Source organism: Bos grunniens, chromosome 16, assembly GCF_055505025.1.
Source record: "Bos grunniens cultivar Pamir isolate PY7600 chromosome 16, Bosgru_T2T1.0, whole genome shotgun sequence".
Classification (NCBI taxonomy): Eukaryota; Metazoa; Chordata; class Mammalia; order Artiodactyla; family Bovidae; genus Bos; species Bos grunniens.
This window is the reverse complement of record NC_141180.1, coordinates 73,213,155-73,224,276: the sequence shown is the minus strand read 5'-3', so window position 1 is coordinate 73,224,276 and position 11,122 is coordinate 73,213,155. Positions and strand designations below refer to the sequence as shown.

The 11,122-nt window shown below is 38.2% G+C and overlaps 1 long non-coding RNA gene across 1 annotated transcript; it reads right to left on the bottom strand.

Moving 5' to 3' along the window:
* Window positions 1-335: 335 nt before the first annotated feature.
* Window positions 336-7,317, bottom strand: LOC147356996 (uncharacterized). The gene is made up of 2 exons (XR_015143700.1): window positions 6,891-7,317; window positions 336-766 (listed from the first exon to the last, which is right to left on the bottom strand). It is a non-coding gene; the product is annotated as an uncharacterized LOC147356996 (long non-coding RNA).
* Window positions 7,318-11,122: the final 3,805 nt, after the last annotated feature.

Genomic DNA, 11,122 nt, shown 5'->3' with positions numbered 1-11,122 from the left:
AAAAATGAAATTATATTGGATTTAATATATATTAAGACTTTTGGTAACATTTAGATTTGTTATTTTAATTTCATTCTATTTAGGCTACTTGAAACTAGTGTATACTTCCTGAATGAACAATAAAAGAAAAATCTGCATTTGTGTTTCTGGCCACCATGCAATTCCAACAGTGCTCAGTCATGTCCAGTTCTTTGCAGCCCCATGGACTGTAGCCCACCAAGCTCCTCTGTCCATGGGATTTCTCAGGCAAGAATATTGGAGTGGGTTGCTGTTGGGGATTTTTTCCCCGGGACTTGGAAGTGACGAACCTGAAAGAATGACACTTGGACAGTCTCTTGTAAGGACTGACAAGTTTATTTCTGCAGTCAAGCTTCTTTATAGAAGCGGGAACAAAACCTTAAAGTATACGGCCAGCAGAGCACATGTGGAGTTAACACATAATCAGTAAAAACATTTCAAGGAGAGCACGCTCTAAATGACTCATGGGCTTATCCCACAACCCGCTCTCATAAGTAACATCCCTATTTATTATTAACTCTTAGCGCTGAGTATAACCAAAGGCAGGAGATTTTTCTGTTTTTCTGTCCGCAGTGCAAAGCCGAGTACTTCTGGCCCTTCGCCATTTTCCCAAGGACGTTCTCCTTTTACGGCTATTTTGCTCTAGGCCTCCCAACATATCCTCCTTTTGTTTTTAAATTAAGCATGGCGGCTGCTAGTTGGACTCCATTGTGGGAGGCGTGGAGTCTTGAGTAGAGATTTCTGTATCCTATAATCAATGACAAAAAGAGCAGGGTGATTAATACATATATAAAAATATTGCTTCCTGAAAGCCAAGCTCGAGGGTCTAGAGACGATAGGGTTTTGGTTAAAGTATCATAGAATTGAGTACTATACAATTCCTTAGGTACCCTAACTTGAAAATTAGCAACTTGTTGTTTCAACAAATTGATGTCTAAACTTGAGTTATTTGTGAGATCCTGCAAATGCGCCGTAACCTTTTTCCAAGGATATTCAGTGCTAGTATAGGGCATGTTAGTCAGACAAAAAGAAGTAAAATTCCAGTGACAGCGTATATATATTCAGAAAGTCAGTTGCTGCATTTGATCTTCTAAGTAGATAACCACAGTTTGTAGCTCATTAATTCGTGTTTGTAATTGCTGATCTGTTTGAGCTTGTCAAGTCCACAGATCATGAGAGTCTTTGTGCCAAGCAGTGATAAAATCATAATTTTGTATAGAATTATGTAAAGCCATACCAGACAAAGTTCCTACAGTCACAATGGAGATAAGGCTTAAGATGCCTGCAACAATCCACCCAAGGATGCACTTAGATTGCCTAAACCCAGTTTTCAACAGTACAGAAAGAAATACAGAATCAGTCCAAGGCTCAGTTAAGTTTATGGGAAGCCATAACTCAGATCTTTGTTTAACTAGTGCAATGCTAGCATTGTGATATGAAATGATGTGATTAAGGCAGGTATACAATGCACATGCAGTACAATTGACAATCTTGGCTGATAAGTCAATATCAAAATGCCCTACAATAAACAAGTACGGAAGGTGAACACACGATTGAATATAGCCAGTACTATTGTATAGGAAGGTATAATTAGAAGGAAGAAACACACCCGTAGTCCCATAAACATTAGCAAAGTGCTCTAAAGCTGCTGGAATTTTCCAAGTATGCCATTGCTTTGGACCCACAATGGGGACAACAATCCTGGGTCATAGGGATGATAAGCCCCCGTTATACCAATTCAGCAATATGTCCTTATCAGTCCAGAAACTTGCCTTAGATTTATGAAAGCCTCCACTGCTTGATCTATTAAACCAGGAGCAATTATGATGTTCCTCCTGCTCTTCAGGACAGTTTACATTGCCAGAAACAGCTTATTTGGAGTCATAGGAGTTCCAGTACTCTTCAGTGTCTGCTCAGCCTGACGAGTCAGGTTTTCACTTGAGCCCATTTGGGTAAGGATTCAGACGATGGCGTTTCCTCATTGGCTCCTCCAGGGTCATTGACGAGACCCTTCGCGTCAACTTCATCACTTCCCAAGGGAGTCCGGTCTTGGAGTCCTTCTCGGTAGCAGACATGGCGAAGGGGAACCCAGATTTCCTCTCCATCTTCAATGACAAGACCATAACCCTTGCCTAGGAGTCGTAAGATTCCTGGCAGCCACTGATTAAATTGCTTATACCATATTGGTGTATTGATTTCTAATTTGCTGTTTTTGTCTTCTGCAAAATGTCTATCTGCACGAGTATCAGAATTATTTTTTGTTAAGTTTAAAAAATTCAGGGAATAAAGAGTTAAAGATAATAGTAATTGAAGGTTCATGGGATAAGAAGTGTATCTCCTCTTCCATATTCCCTCTTTCTGTTTTAATAAATGAGTTTTTAGGGTGTGGTGGGCTCTTTCAATAATGGCTTGACCCTGAGGATTATAGGGTATTCCTGTAATATGTGTTATGTTCCATTCTGATAAAAATGAATGAAATGAATGCAAGGTGAATGCAGGTCCATTGTCTGTTTTCAAGACAGAAGGAATCCCCATAACGGGGAAGGTGAGTAAGAGTGCGGAAATGGTGTGTTTACTGGATTCTGAAGAGACAGGTACTGTCCAGATAAAGTTGGAAAATGTATCTATTGAGACAAAAAGCAAAGAAAATTTTCTTTAAGGAGCAGTGAGTGAAGTCAGATTGCTAAAGGGAATTAGGTTGTTGCCCCCGGAGATTAACTCCTGAAATCGTAGTTCATAAGTGCAGAGGGGCGCAGACATCACAGGTTTTAATAATATGCCATGTTTCAGTGAGAGGAATATGGTATTTAGAGTGCAATCTGTTAGCATTGGTATGAAGATTAGCATGTTCATCATTGGCAGACGTAAAAATAGGAGCTATGAGCCTGTTAAAAGCATCATTTCTTGCGACCAGAAGGCCAGGTAAACCTGAATGAGCATGTATATGTTTAATAAAGAAAGGTTCCATACATGAGCGAATTAAAGCTTGAGTCTGTGAAAAGAGAGTATATAATTCTTCATCTAGGTTGTATAAAAGGGCAGTAACAAAATCAGGAAAAAGGGAAGCAAGGTATTTGGAATCAGTATATACATTGAAGGATAATGGTTGAAGCGACAAAAGAGCATATAAAGCATATAACTCAACTCTTTGTACTGAAGAATAGGTAGTGGGTAATTTCTCTTTGATATCAGGGCTGACAATCCCTGCTATGCCTTTCTTGTTGCCATCAATGAAATAGGTGGGTGCATTGATAATAGGCTGGGATGCAATGATATTAGTTACAATGAATTTATTACATTGTAGAAAGTCCTATAATTTTCCTTTCAGTAAATGAAATGAGATAACATTCTGAAAATCACTTAATGCCATTTGCATGGTCAGGTTACACTGTAAGGCAATTTGCAATTCCTTTTTTGTCAAGGGAACGTGTATTGCATATGGATCAAATCCAGTCAAAGTTTGTACATGGCTTCTTCCTGACACAATTAAGTGCCCTATTTTCTCAATATATGCTACAATTTTTTTTAAACTGTTTAGTGTGTAAGTATACCCATTCTATTGGGCTACGTTGAGCTATAATTGCAGTGGGTGAATGTTCAATGGGGAATATATCTAAAGATATATATCTAAAGAAACTGGTTGATCATAATCTAGCCAAGTTGAAAAAGATTGTTGAATGTGTTTCTCCATTAAGGCCAGTTCTTTGGCCTTTTTTTGTTAGCTGCCTAGGGCTATTAGGGTTGGGGGATCCCTTTAAAATTTTAAATAGATTTTGTAAGGCATAGGTGGGGATGCTGACAGATGGCCGTAGCCAATTAATATCTCCTAGCAATTTTTGAAAATCATTCAGCGTGCATAGAGATTGCACAGAAATTTGAATTTTTTAAGTTTGATTTTAGATTATTCTATAACATGTCCTAAATAATTAAAGGGTGCTTTCCATTGAATTTTATCTGGTGCTACAAGCAGACCATGATTTTGAAAAGTAGTAGTAACTTCATTATATAACTGTTTCAAACAGAATTCAGATTCCATAGAAAGAAGTATATCATCCATGTAATGAATTATAAACACAGTAGGATATTTATCTCTAATGGGTTGTAATAAAACAAATATGAGATATTGGCAAATGGTAGGGGAGTTCATCATTCCCTGAGGTAGCACCTTCCACTGTAATCTTTTAACAGGAGCCATGTGATTTATAGAAGGAACTGAAAAGGCAAAATATTTTCTATCTTTAGGGTGCAAAGGTATAGTAAAAAAGCAGTCTTGTAAGTCAATAATAACTATAGACCACCCTTTTGGTACCATAGAAGGGGAGGGCAATCTGGGTTATAAGGGCCCCCTAGGTAACATGGTATTTTTAACATTTCTTAAATCTATCAACATTTGTCATTTTCTTGATTTCTTTTTTATTATAAAAATAGGGGAATTCCACGGGGAAAATGAAGGTTTTATATGAGCTTTTTGTAACTGTTCATTAACTAATTGCATAAGAGCTGCCAATTTTTCTTTAGTTAGGGGCCATTGAGGTGTCCATACTGGGGTATTAGATTCCCAATCGAGGAGCAGCGTTGTTAACTCAATGGCTCCCATTAAAAGGTTCATTTAAAGAAGTTGTGGCTTTCGTTTGTTCAAGAAAATCTTGTCGCCATAAATTGATTGGGATATTAGTAATATATGGTTTAAGATAAGCTACAATTTGATTAGGGCCATACACTTGTAAATAGGATGCACTGACAAAAGTTTGTGTGGCATCAGCTTTATTTATTCCTAATAGTCTAGAAGGAGCCATAACCTTACCCCAATCAAGGGGCCATTCTGCAGCTCTAATGATTGAAATGTCAGCTCCGGTTTCTAACATGCCTGTGAAATTTTTTCCCCATATGCATAAAGTAAGCATGGGTTTCCAATGTTCCTTTAATAAGGCAGATAGTGCAGCAGTAAGGTTGGTATTGCCAAAGCCTCCTTGTTGAATTTTATCAGATGCCTTCATTGGTTTGACATATGTTAAAAGTAATAATTGTGCAAAATGTTCCCTTTTTTGTAAGTATACATTTCCCATTTTCACAACATTTACCATAATATATATTTCCCCTTCATAATCTTTGTCCATAACACCGGTCAATACCATTAAACCTCTCATTGTGCAGCTACTATGTCCCCAAATCAGTCCTATTTTCCCGGGTGGAATGGGGCCATAATATCCAGTGGGAATTTTGTGGGGGTTGTATAATTCTATTAGTTCCATATCATAAGGACTAGGTATATCAATGCAAGCACTTTTAGATGTAGCTGCTTGTAGCGTCATAACATTAGATCCTCCTTTTGTAGTGGGGCTAGAGGATGGCCCCTTTATCAGTGTCCCTGATTTTTTGTTGTTGTTGTTGTGCATCGGGATTCAAGGTGTTTCCATCCTTATCAAATTTAGAATGACATTCATTCAGCCAATGGAACTCCCTTTTACATCTTGGACATACTCCTGGGGATCTCTTCTTATTAGAAGTAGTATTATTTTTTCTGGCCTGTGTTGGCATGCGGCATTGTTTTTTCATATGGCTGGGCTTCCCACAGTTAAAACATTTGGCATTAGCAGTCTTTTGTACATTAAAGATTTCCAATGCCACCAATTTTATTCTATGGGACTGATATGTTTATATGCTTTCAAATATTCCATAAGAGAGCCAGTCTCTCGAATTGGTCTAAGCATGGATTGACATTCCTCATTAGCATTTTCAAAAGCAAGTTGTTTTAAAATAATATTTTGTAAAGTCACACCCTTAATAGATTTCTCAATCGCATCCTTTAATTCTCCTATAAATTGAGAATATTCCTCTTCATGTCCTTGAATAATCTTAATAAATCAACCATCAGAGTTAGTGCTATCAACCTTTGCTTATGCCCTGCAGGCAGTTTCTTTAATGAAATGTAACATCTAAGGGGTAATATTAGCTAGTTGTGCAATCATATCGGCCATGGCTCTTGTTCCAGTGAGTATATCATAGGTTAAATTGGCAGGGTTACCATGAGATTGCTTGTAAATCATCAGCTGTCGGGCCTCCTCATTAACCCACATTTGCCATTGCAGTAATTGTTGAGGATTTAAAACCATCTTTGCTATTTGAAAAAAAAAAAAATCATATGGCATCCAATGGTCAGCCCATCCTCTGAGAGATTCTATACAGTAAGGAGAAGTAGGTCCATGCAGAGTGCATGCTTTCTTAAAGCTAGACAACATGCCAAAATCTATATTAGCCCAAGTATTTTGGTCTTGAGCAGGTTGATTAAATTGCATTGGGAAAGCGAAAGTGCAAGCAGGCATCTCCCGAGGAGGAGTGAAATGATTAGTATGAGCAAAGTTAGCAATTGCTGTTACAGGCAGAGCAGAAGGAAAAACCTTAGATTTGGGCTGTCCGTTGAATGAAATGACCTCCATTCCAAGTGGCTTCAGTTTTGACATATCCTGTATATATATGTCTCTAAGTTGTTTTTCTAAGGATTCTGTCTGATTGAGCATAACATTCTTATATTTCAAAGCACCTTGCATATCTTGTTCCTAAAGCTCATATTCATGTAAAGATTGAATAGTTTTTACTTCCAAATCAATGTTATGTCCTTCAATTTGTTCTATGATAGCCCATATGAGTTACCAGGTAACCCTTGCTGACATGCTCGCAAAACATTACTTTTAACCTTTTTCTATATATCTAGATTAAGTGTCCCCTCTTCTGGGAACCATGAATTGTTCCAGTAAAATATGATAGCAGTCGTTCAACTGATCTCTTGAAACATTAACACTGTTTTGTTTCAAAAACTGATGCATTATAGAAATGAAAGGAATTTTACTGCTATGTTGTCCCATCCTGCTTACCTCTTTCTGCAGGGGCTCGTCACTTTGTTCAGCCTTCCTCTCAAGTCCCTGTTCGGGTTCCACTTGTTGGGGATTTTTTCCCCGGGACTTGGAAGCAACAGAATGACACTCGGACAGTCTCTTGCAAGGACTGACAAGTTTATTTCTGCAGTCAAGCTTTTTCATAGAAGCAGGAACAAAGAGCTTAAAGTATATGGCCAGCAGAGCGCATGTGGAGTTAACACATAATCAGTAAAAACATTTCAAGGAGAGTGCGCTCTAAATGACTCATGGGCTTATCCCACAACCCGCTCACATAAGTAACATCCCTATTTATTATTAACTCTTGGCACTGAGCATAACCAAAGGCAGGAGATGTTTTTCTGTCCGCAGTGCAAAGCTAAGTACTTCTGGCCCTTCGCCATTTTCCCAAGGACTTTCTCCTTTTACGGCTATTTTGCACTACACTTCCCAACAGTTGCCATTTCCTTCTCTATAGGAGGTTTCCAATCCAGGGATTAAACCCACATCTCTTTCAGCTCCTGCACTGGCAGGCAAATTTTTACCACTAGTGCCAATTCCAATAGCAGGACCTAGAATTGCCCTTTCCCTTTAAGTTGTTTTTTAAAAAATTATGATAAACAGATTCAAGTACTAGAAACCAGGAAACACAGGAAATTGTTTCTGTAGCAAAAGGACATGAAGTTGGTGAATCCTCCTTTGGTCAGGTTATTGCCTAGAGAGATTTTACAGGTTTCAGTTCACTTCAGTTCAGTTCAGTCACTCAGTCGTGTCCAACTCTTTGCAACCCCATGAATTGCAGCACGCCAGGCCTCCCTGTCCATCACCAACTCCCTGAGTTCACTCAAACTCACATCCATCGAATCAGTGATGCCATCCAGCCATCTCATCCTCTGTCGTCCCCTTTTCCTCCTGCCCCTAATTCCTCCCAGCATCAGAGGCTTTTCCAGTGAGTCAACTCGTTGCATGAAGTGGCCAAAGAACTGGAGTTTCAGCTTTAGCATCAGTCCTTCCAAAGAACACCCAGGGCTGATCTCCTTTAGAATGAACTACTTGAATCTCCTTGCAGTCCAAGGGACTCTCAAGAGTCTTCTTCAACACCACAGTTCTACGTGTTACAAAACAGAGAGGGGAAACTCACACAGAGCTTGGTGGACTTGCCGAGCTGAGGAGACTTAGATATGTCACATTTAGATGACAACATAGTGGAGAGGAGGATGCTGGGACAAGAGGGGAGCCCAGGACATCTGCATTTAACTGTCTATTTGGGTCCTGCACAGAGTTCTCACCTGTGCATGAATAGAAAGAAAGCTCCTCAGCTGGGGAAGGAACAACAGAAAACAAGTAGGCAGGAGAGTCCCTGGAACTAACATGACTTGGTGATAGTTCATACTCTAATCAACCAGAAAGAAAAGCCTCCTGTCATGTGGCACCTCATAGAATATTTTTGTTTTACTTGAGGTGTAAAATCAGTACTCGAGTAAAGGATGCTCTGGACCTCTCCTAAAAAAAGCTTAAAAGGAGCTCTTTAAAGAATCAAATACATTAAATTAACTTTTTATATTTTAAGAAGTATAACAAAATTTAGCACCGACCAGAGAAAAATCTAAGATGGCTAGAACTAAATAAAAAAGTCACCAGTCATCCACAGAAGTATAAAAATAGACTCATAAGCAGAATAAAATCAGTCAACAGGAACAGACAGAGAAACCATTCAGATGATAGGAAAGACAGACTTGGGTAATAATACCCTTATTGTGAATATAGACAAAGTAGACAAAAAACTTTGGGAGGAGCAACATGAAACTACTAGTAGTGAAAAATATATCTTAAATGAAAAGTACACTGAACGGCATTATAGAAAAATATATTACTGTACTTAAAGACATTACAAAAGAGATTATTCAAATAGATGACAGAGAAATAACAGACTAAAACACAGAAAAAGGAACAGTGAACAGAGCACCAGTGAGTTGTAGGTTAATCAGTTGTCTAACATCATACATTTGGAATCCCAGAAGAAGATGACAGTTGGAGGAGGAGGAGGAAGTGTTGGAGGAGGAAAGTGGAAAATATATTTGAATTAATAACGATTATACTATTTGAGGGCTTCCCAAGTAGCGCTAGTGGTAAAGAACCCTCCTGCCAGTGCAGGAGACAAGAGACTCAGATCTATTGGTGGGTCAGGAAGATCCTTTGGGGAAGGGCATGGCTTCCCACCCAACTATTCTGGCCTGGAGAATTCCATGGACAGAGGAGCCTGGCAGGCTGCAGTCTATAGAGTTGCACAGAAGCAGACATGACTGAAGCGACTTAGCATGCACGCATATATACAATTTGAAGAAAAATGCATTTGTTTTTGAAAAAAATTAAAAATCGCTGAATTAGTTTCTCATTGCTGCTGTAGCAAGTTATCACAGATCTGTGGCTTAAAATAACACAAATGTTTTATATTTAATTTCTAATGATCTGAAGTCCAAACTGGGTATCAGTGGCCTAATATCAAGATGTCAGCAGTATTACATTCCCTTGTGGAGGTGTGAGGGAGGAACTGGGTTATTTTTTGCTCTTTCCAGCTCTTAAAAGTTGCATTCATTCTTTGGCTGGTGCTCCTTTTCCATCTTCAAAGCCATCATTGGTCACTGAACATTTCTCATACTGTGTCATTCTGATGACTTTTCTATCTTCAGTTTCCATTTTTATTTTTTTCAGTTTCCATTTTTAAATACCCTTAAAATTACTTTCAAAAATATAGAAATAGTGAAAAATAAAACCACTAACTTAATAAATAGGATTTATTAAGGATCTATTGTGCATTTAACATCAGTTCAAAAATAGGGACTTCTGAAAATAAAAACTGATGTGGAGCTCAAGACCATGAAGCTTCAGAATGAGTATAAAGTGAAAATGAAGAATTTTGTTCTTTTTTTAACTATTTATTTATTTATTTTGGGCTTCCATGGTGACTCAGTGGTAAAGAACCCATCTGCCAATGTAGGAGATGTGGGTTCAATTCATGGGTCAGGAAGATTCCCCTGGAGAAGTAAATGGCAACCTACTTCAGTATTCCTGCCTATATTCAGTACTTTTGTCCAAGGCATTGCAAAGAGTTGGTCATGACTTAGACTAAATAGCAACAATGTATTTAACTGTGTTGGGTCTTAGCTGCAACATGTGGGATCTTTAGTTTAATCCATACAATACATAATGATTGGCTATTATAAAGAGAGTTTCCAGATTTCATGGGATTGGTTAAAAGTGATTATGGCATACCATTTTTAGGGAGATAACTACAATTGCCTTTATGATTATCAAAAAGCATTATTTACAAAAATAATGTTTCATTTACTTTCATAAAATAAACAGCTTAGTTTCATTTATGTAGCTTAAATAATTTTGTCTGCTCAGGAACTTCTTAAATCTGTCCTCCCTTTTGTTTTTAATGTTAACATTACACTGGACCTTCTGGATCATCATTGATAATGTCCTTGCCTTAAAGTCAGATTATTTTCCTTAATTCCTTAGTTCCATCTGCCATCTTAATTCTCATTTTCCATGTAACATATTAACAGTTTCTGTGGCTTTGGACTTGGCTCTCTTTGGGGGTTCATTAAGCTGACTGTCAAACATACGGGCTTCTCTGGTGGCTCAGATGGTAAAGAATCTTAAGTTCAACATAGCTCTAAGATGAAGAAACATGAAGAAAGCCACATGAAGAAGATGCACCATAATCACATTTCTAGAATTTAAGTAAAAGAAAAAAAACTAAAAAGCAACCAGAGATTTAAGGCATACAACACTGTAAATGATGTTGCTTCCAATAAGCTAACTGTAGACTATAGACACAAATATGTAACCTACAAAAACATAGCTTATCTTTTTTGTTTTGCTTAAATACCAGAAATGTATTTTCTCACAGTTCTGGAAGTTAGAAGTCCAGATAGAAGTGTCAGTCAGGTTGGTTTCTTCTGAAGCCTCCCTCTTTGGTTGGCAAACAGCCACATTCTTGCAGTGTCCTTGTGATCTTTTCTCTTTGCCTGCCTGTCTCTGGTTTCACCTTGTCTTGAACACATCAGAGTGCATATTTCAGAGGACAATGGAATACCCTGTCTTACAAAGATGGAGATGTCATTGAAATAGAATGGACTGGGGGAAGGGAAGGCTCCAATAACATCAGCCCCCCAAAATGGGAATCTCTCTAAGACTGTAGCTAACCCAAGTCAATAGAGAAC